Here is a 17,521-nt window from a genome sequence, read left to right as displayed (position 1 = left end):
TGTTGAAAACGGCTTAACAAACATGACACAAACCAAAAATTCACATGTGCAAAACAGTCTATTCAACATACTCATTTACAAATAATGTTCGTAGTAGTGTGCTTTGCCACTGCACTGTTTTCAATGTGGACAGAAAGTGTCAGCCATTGACAGCCATTTGACATATAAACAGCATTTTATAAACTAACAGTAGTTTGTGTTCCCGGTATTCTAGCTGCCTTTTCTCATTATCTCCAAATCTCTTTGCTAAAATCCGAAACGGGCCAATTCTATTCAACTGCTATCTGCTTTACATTTATCTATACTACTCATATTGAGATGTGCAGCTCTGCTCTCCCCCACAACAACCCTCAATAGATCCCCACAGCGTGTCCTCGGGCCTTCTGCCCCAAGGGCTCATGGGATACGAAAACTCCCTTGGGCTGCTGTTTTCACAGCCTGTGAGAGAAGCACTCGAGAGAGAGAGAGAGAGAGAGAGAGAGAGAGAGAGAGAGAGAGAGAGAGAGAGAGAAGGAGAGCGAACAGGAGAGAGGCGGCAGCAGAATTTCTCTGTTTGCTTGATGTCACTATAATGGAAATATGCATAAGTGAGAAAAGGCATAGTGGGCCTTTGGGGCCCAAGAAGTACAAATATTTTAATAACAAACACTTTCAGTGTTTGCCTCCTGTAACGGCACCTGGGTATTATTTCACATTGAATGCAGTCAGTCAGTGCCGGATTCCGTATGCATAAAGATATAGATGTTTTCAGCTTTTACTGGAAGTGATTTTCATGCAGTGGAAAGTTTTCCTGGTGATATGTCCTTTGGAGAACTGTCATTAATCAAAAGTCAAAGTCACCTCAGATCTCACATTAGAATAGACCAGTTTAGCTACGGCTGAAATTGCAGCTGACCCCTCGTGCCCTGAGCACTTATTCAAAATCAGCAACACGGCCATAGGGGGCGAAAACAACTAAATTGAGTGAGGTTGCAAGAAGCTAGTAAGACTATTGAGGGAAAATACCCAATAAAGCAAAGCCAACTGGCAATCTCAAGGGTTTCCTTTAGCTTTCTAATGTCTTGATGGGTAACTTATAGCTTTGTATACAAAGGTTATACTGAGGAGTATGACAACAAATGTACAAACATAGTGGTGTTCATGCCTAAATAGTGCCTTCTAAACATTTTGACAATATTGAAACACATCTGACAAAAGGTGGAATCCTCCAGCATGACAAATTAAAGTTCCTCCTGGCATTGAAAAAACAAACCCCAAACCAAACCACAGCTATTGCAGATGAAATTACAAAACAGTACCCTGTACAATAATTGTTAAACTTCAATCTACTCTACTTCTACTAAAATTAGGAGTACATTATGTGAGCTGTCCATAAAAAGAAATGTTTAATGTCCACCAACCGATATACTACTTCATTTTGTATATTAGAGAACAAGTTTAGCCAAGACCTCTCTTCAACAGCCACAGTGTCTCCATGATATATGGAACAAACGTGCTGTTGCTTTTATAAATAGCAGATACAGAAAATACAACACATAAATGACAGGAAAACAGATTCAACAGACCCACCACATGTAGTATCAGTGAGTATTTGCAGATTGCATTTTGCCTGTTTACATTGATTTGAATTGAATTTGTTAATATTGTCTTGAATCTTCTTAATTTTTTGTTATTCTTGCATTAGAAATTCTCTCAGCATCAACAGCTGGAAACAACACAGTCACCAACAATTAAAGGCTTCAAAATGTGTGGACATTTGTGTCTGTATTCAGTTTATTTTAGAAATGGGAAATACAGAAAACGAAACGACTCGGCTGAACAAGTTAGACTCCCTTCTGGGTTTTTCATAATGAGCTGTCAGTCATTTCTCAGTGCCCAACAACTTTCATCTGCCCTGATTCCTCCCAACCTCCCCCATTTATCACTCCTTTCTCTCTTCTGCGACGCACTCCTCCGACGCCCCGTGTCGTTTATCACGTCCGGTGGAATAGAGTTTCTCCAGCTGTCAATTTAGGAAATGGAGTGACGAGCGAGACCCCTGGGACCCCGCACTAATCTCAGGCTGCAATGTTACGGAAAATGATGTACATCTCCAGTAACCAGTCGCACGGCCAGACCACATGTGTACATCAATTGCCTGTCCTCGCCCTAAAAATTCATCCCGGCAGTAAACAAACAACTAATCAAACGCTGCAGCAGGGCAAAAGTCAACTCAACATATTCATCTCCTTTACTGTTGTGGCAATGAGGTCACACATGGTTGCACTTTTACCACCTGTGTAGAGCCCTTAGATTTATCCTAAAATTATACAAAGGCTGGAAAAATCTACTCAACCCTGCTCTACTTTACCCAACTGCTCTTTCACCTCGACGGCGTTCGATAAACTGCTACCCGCCCTGGGTTTTTTTTTCGGTCAGCGGTGCTGATGCTGTCACAGCCTGCGGTGAAAAATGCCAGTGTCACACAGTTATGCATCCCATGGGGAACAGATATCATAGTCGGTTACATGACAGGTGTGGCGAATGAGCAGTGGGTGAGACCTCTGCTCATCACTCTGCTGACCGGTTAGGATGGCAGCAGAGAGTATGCGAGAGTACACGCCTCAGAACCACTGATATTAGAAGTCATGTTTTGTTAGCGTGGAAAATTTGAGGAGGAGGGCTACGGATTGTGACCGAGTTTGTCTTTTTTTGTTATCCGCAAACTGTTCATATGTGTCGTGGATTTATTTGATGCATTTCAACATGATGAACTAGTTTGTCTTTCCAGTCAATGATCCTATGAATCAAAAACTCTAATTCTGCATGAAGTATTTACTGGCTCCATCACAGAGAAAGGTTGTGTGAAACAGAAGCAGAGTTGTTATTTCATTGGCCGGCCACTTGTAATCACCCTTGTGGTTTAAAAGGTCGAGGGGTCAGGGGTTATGGGAGATAAGGACCCGAGGGACCGTCATAAAACACTTGCGACACTTCAGCCCTCGTTTGTCATGCCAGAGCTCGATATCACTCATTCGTCTTGGTTAGGAAAGTCTTTTCCTATAATAGACAATTGCGTCATAGCCCGGCATTGTGACCAGAGACTGTGCTCTAATCCCATTTAAGGTTTTATTTTTACATTTATGTTTAGAGCATCATGGTGTGTTTTTACACTGCACAAAAAAAAGAAGAATCCTCTTGCCACAGTTTCAGAAGAATGTTTGTGTTTATATGTTTTTTTTGTGTCAAGAAAGATCTTGTATAAATCTACAGAAGCTTTATTTAAAATCGTTTTCCTCCTTGTGTCTGTTAGCGACATAAGTTTGAGGTTTTCAAAGTCAAAACACTCGTCCTCAGATTGGGTGGTAACAGTGACTGCTCGCCCTCATCCACATCTGCATTGTATTTTCCTGAATTTGCCAGCGCAGAAAGGAACAATCAAACGGCCGACAAAACAAATGAGATTCCCTTTACATTAGGCAACCATAGTAATCACATTTCCCATGTTGTCTCTTTCCCTATATGCTACGTCCTGTCGAAATTGGAGCCAGAATATAGGAGGGTCACAGTGCAGCCTGGTGCAGGCCTCCCCTCCGTTAGCTCTGCATACAGAGACGCTGGCTCCCGCAGAGACATCTCATTTAGTGCATCTGCAAACAACATTACAGGTGGAAACGCTTTAGGAGATGTCTTGCAAGCATTAATCCCATTTGTGTCCTAACCCATTTCAAATGTGCATGCTGCTGCACTCATGAAATGAGAGAGATGCTGCGGTGATCAAATGGATGCAAACTAAACATTTCCAAGGACTTCAGTGGACACACAAAGGAAATGTCATCACTAAGAGGATCTGCATCCAACGGCTGAAAAGAAACTGCTGCTTTTAAATGTTGAGCAATGAGTGGTTGATTTAATAAACTATAAATGCCAAAATCACATTTTGTATAAAGGCCTCTTGTGTTATTTAGGTGTAAGAAGACAGATATAATGTATCTATTAAATCAAAGTCTATATCCTTTGGTATAAATACTAATAGAGAGAATCATGGAGCATAAAGGCTGTCGCATGTTTTCAAAAGTGTAACCGCGTCATTTCCAAAACCTAACAGCAGCAGGTGGTGACACTCATTTTTGTATCACGCTTCCTAAAATACTAAAAATAAATTACTCCACTTATATTACAAATTTCCTAATCCAGGCAGTTCATTTGAAATGGAAGCTGACATATACTGACATCCAGTACCACAACATTTTCTATTTGGTTAGTTTTTGTAGGAGAGTTAACAAAAAAATGACCTTATGTGATTATGAGAAAAAAAAAAGATTCCTCTCAATCATGACAGTAAAATATTGACATCCCTAAGCAGCTGGTGGTTTGAGGAACACAAAAAATACTTTCTGCCCCATACTTGTGTACTTGACTTCATTTTCATCTTAGATGCTAAAAACTCAGGAGGCACTGTGAGCAAAACATTGGAGATCAGTGAAAAGAATAATATCGCCTCAACATCATCATGTCTTTAAATCCACTGTTGAATGCTTTAAGTGACTTGTGGAGACAAAAAAAAAACCCAACAACATAACAAAACCATAAAGATAGTCTTGCAAGCAATGGATGCATCGCAGAAGGCATGAATACATATTAAATGTTGCCTGTAGTTAAATACTACCCTCTAGTGGGCGTTGCAATGTTGTTTGATGTCTAGTCATGAACCAACTAGAGGAAACAGAGGCTGCATTTTATTACCTGAAAGAGAGAGGAGGTTTTTTTATGGTCTTCCTTTTCGTGTTTATGCCAGATAAGATAATTCAGAAAAAACAGAAATCAGAAATATGATCACTGCTGAGGTTTATGAGTCACTCTCTAATCTAATTGCACTCAATCCTCCAGGAGAACACAGATGAAGAAAATGATGCTGATCAACTGTGTTTTTAAAAATTCATACCATACAAACAAGACAAAGGAATTTGTGCAGGAGGGCTAGACACCCGCTTAGGGCCTTCTGGAAATCTGGATTTCTCATTTCTCAAAGAAAAATGCCAAATTCCTTTTATTTGTCTTTGTTATACATATGACAGTAATTTTATCATCAGACAAATAAGAACATTGAAAACATTATTGTGGCCTCTGTTCATTTTCTAAACTATTCAACATCTCATAGACTAAACAATTACCCCACAGATTAATCATTAATAAAAATGAATCATTAGCTGCAGCCCTACACACCTGCACACCGCTCACTTCACACTCTGAGTTAAACACCTGTCAGCTGAATGACATACGCCACACAATCCCCACGGCCTGCTCTTAGCATTCTCCTCCTTGGTCACGTCCAATTAGCTATCCCCTAAACACTCTCTCATCAGGCTAGCCATAATCCACTCATCGTGCCTTGATTTGGCAAATAAATCACACGCTGAGTTTTTTCAGACTACTTTCCCTCCCTCGCTCCGCCACCGCGGCTGTCTTTTTAAGCCCCGTCTCTCCCTCAGCCTCGTTAACCCTGTCCTGAGTTTCTACGGTGACAGTCTCCGCCAGGCCTCCTCATTGGACATGGCAGCCGGCAATTTGCATGCCAGACTATTTCTCTTCATCATTGGGCCTCTCTCTCTCCCTCTCTATGCTAGAAGAATTGAGAATAACTCAGCAACTGACGGCAGACGGCATGCACGTCCTTGTCCTACAAGGTTACGAATCCATTTCATCTGTGCAAGAGGGGAGTGAATTAAAATAAATGATGGCCGGACATTTATTGCATTCTGGGGGTGAAGGAGGGATTGGGGAGGAGACGCACAAGTTTCGGAGTGAGACTTGTGTCTCATACTGAGTCAGACTGGCAAATAGTTTGATATTGACCAGCATACAGCGCTGGCACAGAGCATGTAGACAACACAAAGAAAGAAAGTGAAATTGTCCGCCACAGAGCTCAGTTTGTCTCTGATCGGACCGTTCTTCAGTCTGAGATGTTGCTCTGGATCGTACAACTCCTGACATGACAGTGTATCCACATCACATGATATTATCCAGTGTGAGTTACAAGCTGACCTGTACTGCGAGCTCCAGCACTCTGAAGGAGCCAAATACCTTTATTACAATTTAATATTATTTTCATGTGTGATATGTGTACCATGTTTGTTTCTATTCTTCATATATCATAAATAAAACAAGTTCATTCTCAGAAAGTACAATTATATTTTACCTGTGTATGTTACTGGTAAAGAAATACATGCATCTCCCTTTGAAGCACTTTTGCAACATTTAACAGTCATCTTTACTTGTTTGCAAATGCAGTGTAGAGTCAGCTTAATAGTTTAAATTTGTGGAAATACTTATGACTTATGGAATATGTAGTTAAAAAGGTATCATTTTCTATTTAAATATTTTATTTAATAAATTTGTAAAAGGGACAGTGGATTACTTTTATGTAAAAGAGGATTTGATGTGAGCTGAAACCATGTCAACTTAAGGTTTCACTCACTACCAAGTTTTGGATCCTACAAAATCTGTCGATAGAAGAAATCAGAAGTAGGATAAATCACTGATTACACCTCCTGTACTGTTTTATTTAAATCTGAAAGGCCAAAAACGGACTTTTGATCAGGATTTCTTCACTGTGAGGCCTGTTTGTATTTAATATTGTGTTAATGGAAATAATGCTGGTGCCAAAAAGTTTATGTCACAACACCCTTCATTCACATCAGCTTTTATTCCGCTTCTATTTCTTTAAATTCATCTTTATTTGACCTCTACATGCTGATGACTGCTCCATTTAAACCTTTAGATGGGTTCCACTATTGTTGAACTGCCAGTATTATAAATATGAGGATGTCTTGAGTGCATTTCTTCCACATTAGGTATGTTGCACGGTTTATAATATTTCTAACCTTGGAATCACGGCTGTTATTTAAAGTTCAGCACTGTGATGTTGTAAAAGGATGTGGAACGTGTTTACAGATGTCACTGGAGAACCACCTCGCATCGCTCCAAACTACTCCTTGTTTCCGTCTGCGTGTTCCAGAAATACATCCTTGGACCCAAAGGATCCCTCCCTAAGTGACTTTTTTTCCTGTTGACCACAAAGCTATCAATATGTCTGCCTCTTGACACTGCCCCATCTCTCTCTGGACACCAGGGCCGGACTCTGAATGCTGACTATACTGCTCGCTGCACAACTCTCCTGGACCTCTTCCAGGACACTCTATTGTAATACAGTTATTTTTAGACAAGCCGACGCAAATAAATATTTATAGTTGTTTGCAGGTCAGGGGTCTCAATGAACCGCAGGGTGGATGGCAGTGTATAAACTGCAATATGTAACTATGTAAGCATGAATAAGGGTTCAATAGAGCAGGGCAGGAATAAACTGCTGGGAGCTATTTAAGGACTGGCACTTGCTCATACTTGACAAACAGAAAAAAAATACATTGGAATTACAATCTATGGAGCAAAATGAAGGCTGAGTTCACATGTATCGATACCAATACTGGTTAGGCTTCAAACTAACTTAAGTGGAGAGCTTCCTGGTGTGTTATGAGGTTATTCATTTCACTGTGGCGTTAGATTTGTACTCACACTTTCCCTGAATGCAGCTTTCTCATTTTCCCTGACATCTGGATGCCTGTGATAATAACCCTGGCGCTGATCACTTTTACATTAAACTTCGGTCTGAATGGAGATGTGTGTCTCTGGAAATTATTGCAGTTGTCACTTCCCTCCACTTCCTATCAAATTTATACTTTGGAGAGGATATTTCTATGCAAAGAGACTGGAATGACCTAGACAAAGCCTTGGCTCGGGTGATGTAGGAGTAGCACAAGCAGGGAAAATTCAAGGTTCAAGGAAATAAAGAAATGCTGAAAAAGTCAAAACGGTGATTGAATGGTAACATTTTCCTGTGGCCTCTCCCCTGACCAGAATTTGGACGGAATATAGGGGAATATTGTGTTTCTGTCATTGTTCGTCAAGCGTAACGTTGAGTCTAAATATAGGTCATGCAAGAAAGGCTCGGGCCACACACGCAAGTGTACACGCACAAAAACACACTGAGTGAGTCACTCTGTGCTTTTATTTTGTAATGATCCATTTTCTAAGCCTTTTACCTTTCAAAATACTTCAGATATTTCAGATCAATTGACTTCAGACGCTCTTAAAATGCATACTCAGTGCAGTGACATAACTACTACTGTATTATTGTTGTTGGTTATTCTATGTTTAAATAAATTCAGAAATACCAACTTAGAAGTAGTACATTGCATTACTTCAGTATTAAACTTTACTTCAATAATAAGTATTCAGTGTCTGTATAAAAACTATAAAGGTACATAAAGTGTAGATGACTGAATAATAATAATACAAAGTAAAAACATCTTAAAGTTTGTTCTGTTTGTTTCTCAGTTATTCATCATATCAGAGACTGTTGTCAGAGTGCAAGCGGTCAGACAATACAGAAAATACAAAGAAGTCGATTTTAATTTCTGAAAGTGATGGTGTACACCTCCGTCTCTGGGACCACATGTACCCATAATGGATCAGATTCCGCCAGAACATTTTGTCCTGAACCTTTCTCGCTGTCTCAATAAAGAAAAATAAATACATAACATGGTGGACCGCCCAGTCTGCTTTATAAAACCAAATCAATATATATATATATATATATATATATATATATATATCACAACAATAACCAATTTTCTAATTTGCCCAAACAGAGGCACATTTTGACCTTTTCAACTGACAAGGTGTATGTAAGTTAAGGCCGCACAAATAACCAAGCTACTCAAACACATGTCATCATCCCTCATCAGCATCTTGATTGTTGAGGAGGACCGATTAGAGCGAATGTCCACATACATCCAGCGGCCTCTGATGTGACAGCAAGGGTTTATGGGATAGCGACACGAGAGCCTGTGCCGCCTCACCTTGACCCCGCTCCCACCGCTTCCACCGCTCCTCTCGTCCCAGGCTCTCTCCGGTCTGACCTCGTCATCCTCGAGGCCTCTGGCCTCGCCTCTGACGGCTGAGTTATTACCATAATTACCCAGGAGGCATTGCAGGGAGCGCCCACATGGCAGAGGCCGCCCATGTTTAACAGAATATTTGGGTGTTTTATCGACTTTAACTCAGCCCCCGGGGCAGGCGAAGGGATCCTGGATGATAAGAAAACCACTCATGTGGGAAATGAAGAGGATCATTTCACAGACGGAACAAGAAGGGGATGAAATATACTGTTAATGCAGCAGTGGCCAGTGCACATATGTCATATATTCTCTAAGACAAGGTGTAAATATGCTCATATATTTAGGCCGTGTCGAACAGAAGGACTTGGGCGGAGATGACTACGTCCAAAAATAGACCTTTGAACCTTATATAATGAAAAAAAGTATTGGGATTGCTTTGTGTCAACATCAAATATTTCATGTCTTGAGGTGGAATGAAGGTGGATTATACGGTATATATTATTTATTTTTCACAGCAGGGATCTTACGAATTGACAGACTAAAGGTGTTCAGTTTTCGGGAAAATGTACTGTTCATTTTTTTACTGTTTTGTTGCTTACTTATTCAACATCAGAAGAACTCAAAGAGACCTTCTCCTTGTGTAGATCTGCTCATTTGAATTCATGGAAGTCTAAACCCAGTAGTTCAACATGCATTCAAATTGAGCAAAAGGTCATAAAAAGGTATATTAGAAAAACTGTAAAATACCACTGAAATGTTCATAAAATAAATTTGATTGTTTTCTTCTTATGACAATGGCAAATGTAATCACATTTGAGGCCCTGTGGATTTTTTTTCAAAATAAGAGCCGAAGAACTAAACAGTCTCAGCTATATAACATTTTAAAGAAAGCTCTTTATAATGTATGTCTTTAGTGCCATGTCTAACAAGCCAGGAGGGCATGCATATTCATACAGTTAGAGTGAAAAGTACAGCCCAGCCTGCCATACACAGGGCACAGGGGCCATTGGCCTCGGGCCAACAACGCACAGAGACAAAGATCGTGTGTCGTAAGCACACACTTCTATTAGTATCTGTATACACATAAAACCTCAGTCAAACCCACAGAAATATAGAAACACACACACACATTCACAGTTGCCCTCATCTGCTCATAAAGGTCAACACATTATCATCACAATACATACAGTATTCAGACTTTCTGGTCGTATATAGCTACCTATCAAACATGTCCAAGATGGCACTTAGCCGTGTGTGCCCGTGTCTTATTATGCAGACCCATCTGTGTGGGTTCAAAGGTCGTGGCCGGGCCTGGCAGGGGCTACAGGTGAGCAGATGAGAACAGTAGGGGCTCGGTTTAATTTAGCTAAGCACTACAGGATGCAGTGCGCCCCTGTACCTGGGAAGGACAAGTTGAACTTTTCACACTGCGCCTCAGACTCGTCATTTCAACGGGTGGAAAGTCGAGGAAAAATGAGTAATAGAGTGTAAAAAAAAAAAGGGAAAGCTTTTTGACACAAAATCAGTATCTTTGTGGTTCAGTTGTTTTTTTATTTTGTGTGAGACGTGTTCAAACAAAGACAGACAAGCCCATAAACACACACATCTACAAACACACTGCTCTGTCACCAAGTCTCTGTTTTTACCTCCCTTTCTTTTTCTTTTTCCCTCTGACACACATCCAAGCGCACAATACACACAAACATATTGAAAGAAGATGACTGTCCGCAGTGTAACTCTGAGTGTGTGTGTGTGTGTGTGTGTGTGTGTGTGTGTGTGTGTGTGTGTGTGTGTGTGTGTGTGTGTGTGTGTGTGTGTGTGTGTGTGTGTGTGTGTGTGTGTGTGTGTAATAGTGTGAGGGAGAAAATCCCTAATCTGGCATGGACTAGCTTCCTGTCTAGACTCTGCATGAGGAGGCCAGCACTAACCTGGCCAGTGCTGTGGGTGTGTATATGTGTGAGTGCATACATGCACACTACCATTGTGTTTGTGTGCATGATTACTAATTTATGTGTGAGCACAAACCTACATTATGTCTGTTTTAGAGAGAGAGAGAGTAGTTGCACATTATTACTGTACTCGTCCAAACCAGAAAACAGACCCTAACCTCTGGCCTTTCGTACTGTATCTACTGTCCAATGCTTGTGTTTAAATTGGGACAGTTTCCGGGAAAGCTCCCTTTTGTTTTCTGTTATTTTGACACTTTCTTTACCACGTGTGCCAATGCTGCCGCGATTCCAAAAGCCAATTTCCTCATTATCCAACTCGCAGCACTTACGGGAATAGAGAGGTGGGGGTGTGGAGGGTTAAAGTTGGAGGGAAAAGGAAAAAAGGGCTGATGTGGGTTTTTCTGAAATTCCACACAAAGAGCGAGGATGAGCCAGAGGAGGACTGAAAGGTTCTTGTTTTTCTTCTTTATTCTCTGTCCTTCCTAAATACAGCTGATCAGCTTAACAAGAGCACACAGTGAAAGCTGGATACTAAAGTCCAAACAGCATAAACACAAGAATCAAGAGGAAAAAAGTTTAGTCGCTGAAAAAGAATCCCTCCCAGTTTGGTAACAATATTTAACTGAGCTGAATCACAACTGGAATCGCTGTCAGCCTCTTGCCATCAATCATTTGCACAGACCCTGCCATTAGTAATCACAACAAACACCACTGAGCACAGCAACTTTATGGCGTCTTACTCCCACTGAGTGCTGATCAGAAAATGCTAAGTGTGTTTAGCCTTAGCTCTGACAGTATTTGTCTGGAGTGTGAACCAACAACATGAGCGTCGCTATTTCATATTCATGCAGAGGCCCAATGACACCTTGTCCTCTGCTCTGCCTTCCAAAAGGCCTTTACTCAGCAGATCGCCACCCCTGTAGACCCAGATGTAAAGTGAACAGTCTTCACCTTTGTGACATCAGACCGCCACAATATGCCGTCTTATGGGAGCAAGCCGTCACAGACGCCTGCCAAAGACCACGCCAACGACCATGGCAGCCAAAAAGAGAAGATTAAATGACAGATTTATTTGGGAGGTAAACAAATCCACTAAATTTGGGACGTTATTTCAGAACTTTTCATTAAAACCCTATTAATCAATATTTTCATATAATGAAATGACTAAAGCAAATCTGAATGGGATCTCATGTAGTGGTGAGAATAGTCTTGTAGCTCTAAAGAGCTTTTTAGTCTTTTTTATTATTATTGGTTTGCAGCCAACACATTAAGTGTATATTTTGTCTTTTTCCTCCCATCAAACCTGTTTCGGGCAAACAACCTATGATTTACGCAAAATCAAACAGCAGAGATTTAGCATCCAGCTGGTGAAGACGATCAAACAACTAGCATGCTTCAGAGTAAGTGTAAACCATAACAGACATTAATCAAAACTGAATATTGGACTTACATTCTTCAGGTAACCAGAAACCCAACTCCAATGGGATGTCAATGATATCCCTCCACGTCTTTGGCAAGCAAGCACTGGTTTGCTAGCCATGTCAGGGATGTGCCTCTCTCAGCTGGTTTGAAGGTCTTCTGCCCCCTAGTGGACAAAACATGTCAAACTGTATTGTCAAAAATGATATGCCATACATGTAAAATAAATGTAATTACACTCCTTACATTCCTAATTAGCTTTTGTCAAGAACGAATTATAATAAGTGCATTAAACTTCTACAGGAATAAGAGATAGATGTCATCAAAAACATAAAGTGTTTCTGGGCTGCAGTGCAATGACTTAAAGTAAGAGAGTACACACTGCTGTCACAACAGGATATTGGTATGTGTTAATACAAAGTGCAAAAGTAGAGAGGTACATCAACTTCCCGGTACAAACACTCTAATAGTCCTTAAAGGAAACTTTTGTGTGCTGGATCCATTGATGCAAAAGCAGTGTGGACGATCCAGGTAATATAATACTCTGAAGTCAAACTCTTTTGGCTTCATGCAACACTGAGAAATTGTCAGAACAACGAACTTGACACAGCCTCCAGCGATGCATCTGTTTCTCTTTATACATCTATTGTTATGGAGCAACAATATCCAGCTTAAGTTTGCTTAGCTTCCAAAAGTTAGAATTTGCTTTAGTGTTTTAAAAAAAATAAAAAAAGGACAGTAAGTGCTGGCATGATGTGTCTAGATGTAGTATGAAATGGTTGGTTTTCATCATGCTGCAGAAGACAATAACTGACTGAGACTAGCAGTCACCCCTTCAAACTGAAGGGGTGGACAATATCCAGAGGCAGAGGAGCACGATATTTATTGCTAGAGTGTAGAGTTTGACCATGGCTTAGAGTTGGAAAAGATGCAGTCTGCTTCACTGCTATGTTTGTTGGCACCAGGGTCTTGTTGCATCAAGGAGCAAGAGTAGAAACAAGTCTAAGCCTGTCTTAACCAACCGTAGCCTGAAACACAACCTGAGCACACCTGTGAGTGGACAATCATTCAAAAAGCTGCCCACTGCCTCAAACGTAACCACGACATAGAGATATACCTTTAAATTACCAGGGAATAAAATAAATCACTGTCCTTATCACTATATATATATATATATTCATTACATTGATAACGACATAGACCTCAGTCACAACAACGACACATCGAGAGACAAGCTTTTGCTGACTCCACGTGATCTAACCTTAAGTCATCGTCTAGCCGGCGTGGTATTCCATTCCTATGTACATGTATTAAGAAAACCGATGACTAACAGATGGTGGACAAATCAAATGAGTCATTCCAGTTGTATGGCTATGACATATACACATCATTGTCTCCGCTGGTGTGGGTTTAAGGGGTCTCCTGTTGGCATTCCCATACAGCTGACTCCCCAAGTATGACTCATAGGTTTGTTACCCCCAGACGAAGCAGACGTTACTGTGGCCGCTTGTCAGTGTGCTGTAGCAGGAAAATCTGGCCGCTTGGTATTTGGGGTTTGTCTGGCTTTGTCTAGCCAGAGTTAAGCTGTCTGTCTGTGTGTAAGTGGTCGGATGGTGAATTCCGTCTACACTTCAGAAACTTGTTTAAATCTTAAAAAGATATTTCATGTTTTGTTAACACAACAATTGGCTATTGCTGAGCTGCAAGAAGAGGTTAAGCACTACAAGTACAGTCAGCAGGAACGATCCTACATTACAGGATAAAAAAAGAAGAAAAAAAAAGAGGACGTCTTCCTCCGTATTGCTACCAGCATGTGTTTTTTGTTTTCATCCTTCGGTCTGTAGCTGCATTCCTTTCCCGTGTGTTGTGCGAGACGGAGAGATTGTCGGAGAATGACTAACCAAAGCCTGACCCAGCAGTGAGGTAATCACTGGAGGATGCTTGGAGTAAAAATGAACTTTGATGGTGATGGCTAGGATCATGTCTAGGAATCCCCAGACAGGTTGGAATAGTACGATATGTGTGTGTGTGCGTGTTGGGATGATGTAATTTCTGTGCACCAGTCCAGTCCATGTGACGGTGTGTGTACGGCCTCCTGATGAAGGCCAACGACCCCATTACAGAATCTCTCCACACAAACTTGATAAAACAAATGGAAATAGATGCTCAACCCATAAGTACAGCTGGTGGAAGATTTATAATCCTGCCCTACTTTTTTTTTGCTCATTTATGATACGACCATAGAAGAATTAAAGGATGAGAGCTGTACAACAGTGGTGTTGATGATGAGAATTAATTCAAATATTGAGATTTTTTTGTTCATTCATTCTGCATTCTTTCATTTTGCAGAAAGAGTACTCAAACTAAAAGTGACATTTCACAAAAAAATCTCCTTAGGTAGAATTTATTGACACATTTAGTTCACCTACAACGTTGTAGTACTATTTCTGGACTCTTGAATGTAGGGCGCTTTCTTTAAGCATCAAATATAGACTCTTAGTCACTTCATTAGCTACACCTGTGAGACCTACAGTTCAATGCTACTGTACGCTACAACCTCAATCATTTCAATTCATACATTCTAACATTGTTGTACAAAAGTGAACTCAATTCTGTTTGTTAATGTTTAATTTATGACTGAGCTGTTGTATCAGTTTCATTTATGAAGTGTCCACTCAGGGTACATTATTATATATATATAATACAATCCTCTGAAAATTTACAAAATGTTGAGTTTCTCTGCTCGTGTCGATATACAGACACAGACACAGACGGCAGAGATTGTTTGTTATGCAGCATCACCTGCTGGCTTAATGGAGAACTGCCAACATAACAGTAATTGCCAAAGGATGAGACAGAAGCGGCGGCTACATGGATACAAACAAGGAACATCTTTCATGACATAAGAAGAACCAAATGTTCACTTCACTGTGGCATGTAAATTTAAATAAGCCACATAAAGTTAAATGTATATTCATTGAAGTGTGTCACACAATCCAGGAAATTATTTACTCAAAGAAGATCATCCTCAAGAACAGAGTTCACAAAACAAAAGTGTTAAACACTTGCTAAGAGAATACAAATGACTGTGTTGTGTCACACGTTTTCTTTTGAGATAAGCTATTACGCAATGCAACAAAGTAGGCATGGAGGACTGTGGGAAAGTGACTGACGAATACCAGGGTGCTTGACCTAAAATAGTCTCACAAGGACTATGAGGACATCTCCTTCTCTGCTCATTCTTGGATCATGCAAAAAAAAGCACAAATACCCATTTTGGGTTTGGATCGCTCAAACGTCACTGAACCGAAGTTATGAATGAAGACGTTTCAGCATAGCTTGGACTGACGTTATGGAAACCAATTTCCAAACAATGAACAGAAAAGCAACACTGTTCCTATGATCAAATTCTTAAAGACAACAGATACTAAGCAGCTATATCATTATAAAGCAGAGATTTTACAGTTTGGCTGCTTAAACGGCACAATGGAACTTTGTTGCTACCGATATTTACAGTACTAGGCAACAAATTGCTGATTGAAGCTCATTTCCATGCAAGAACTCAAAATGACTCAACATCATGCACTGTGCACAGATAATGAATATAAATCACTTCACTTTTGGCTATAACGGAGGAAAATAACAAATAGCAAGTGAGATGATGTCAGATGGTGCATTAGCGTTTACGAAAGATTCATTTTCATTAAGGTTTCATGGTGAGTTGAGGAAGAAATGACCTTGTTCTAACAAGATGTACACACATGAAACTCGTATTCATCTCCAACTCTAGCAAACAAGCAAAATAAGTCTGTATATTGCACACAGGCAACCGGACATACGGGTCAAAGACAAATATTTACCAAGTTTGGACATTCTACGAAATCATTCTTGCTATGCAAACTGGTGGGCAAAAGAAACGTAGTGAAATACCAGACCCCATGTTTGGGTAAGGGGGCCTCGAGTGGTTGAGTGAGCTGTGACCTAAAATAGGTCTGAGAATGTGGATATGCTCTATGAATAGAGATAAAACAGACTGTGGAGGGAGAAAAATCTAAAAGATCAAATAAGTTAAAGGGCCTGCAAATAAAGCTTCAGACATCAGTTCATATAAATTCATTTTGTGGCGATGGTGGCGAGCAGAGGGCACGGGAAAAAATCTGCACTGACAGAAGACACTTTGGTTCTTTTGAACAGAAATGTGATCATGTTGCCAGAAAGTGCCTGAAGGGATAACTGACATATGAGAGCATGAGAAAATAATAAATTATCTTTATGGAACATTTATGTGTAAAATCTATCAACACAGTTATTTACATTTTTATTGTTGCAACCACACAATCAGACAAATACTAAAAAAATATATTTTTTCCCCAAAATGACACATGACACATTTGTGATATTGAGTTTAAACAGAGCAATAATGTGTGAACTTTACACATAATATTTCAAGTCAAAGACTTTGATTTCACTGTTGTGTTGGTCTATATTTGCATTTAAACAACTGACCTTGAATCAGGCTGTCGGAGGGCAATCAAATGCAAAATCCCAACTTTTACGGTTCAAGTGAGAATAAACATCTTAACATACTGTTGTTCAAAAAAGGGTATAAATATGCAATATCATAATTTAACAGAGAATCAGAGAAAGTAGTCAACTGCTAGTGCCACAATTTGCCAATAGAGGGAGCACGACTCAGGCTGTAGTGTGATACACTACCAGAAAAAAACATCAGTTGATATGAAGATCCCTGTAAGATCCCTATTGATATATATATATATATATAAAATAAAACATTAAAAATCACTAAAGGAGGACCAAGACAGACCAAAACCAGCTATTAACTCCACTCCAGAAGCTTTAATTAATAGAAAACTGGCGAGAATAGTATTGCCAAAACTTTCCAACTTCATATAACTGCTCATAACACTGTCGTGGTCAGAAAAATAAAACACCAGACTATTGTACATGTTTATTAGTTGATGCGTGATGCATCGCAGTGAGCGCTGTTGTGATTTGGGCTGCGGTCCCTCCTCCATCAAAACGTCAGAAACTAGTGCTATAAAACACGTGAGACCGAACCGAGCGCTCAAAGTTGCGTGTACCTCGTCAACCTGACAGACTGCGGTCTGCCTCCGCACACACAGCACAGAGGCACCAGGTCTGAATGAGACAGACAAGGGGACAGACATGCCGAGCAGCGGGACGACTTAAATCTAC

At 40.2% G+C, this 17,521-nt stretch overlaps 1 protein-coding gene across 1 annotated transcript in view; it reads right to left on the bottom strand.

Annotated features, from left to right (window-relative positions):
- Window positions 1-17,521, bottom strand: part of esrrgb (estrogen-related receptor gamma b) — a 116,131-nt gene that overhangs the window by 54,279 nt on the left and 44,331 nt on the right. The window lies entirely within an intron of this gene.

The sequence above is a fragment of the Anoplopoma fimbria genome, chromosome 18 (genome assembly GCF_027596085.1).
Source record: "Anoplopoma fimbria isolate UVic2021 breed Golden Eagle Sablefish chromosome 18, Afim_UVic_2022, whole genome shotgun sequence".
NCBI lineage: Eukaryota > Metazoa > Chordata > Actinopteri > Perciformes > Anoplopomatidae > Anoplopoma > Anoplopoma fimbria.
This window is presented reverse-complemented; position numbering and strand designations above follow the sequence as displayed.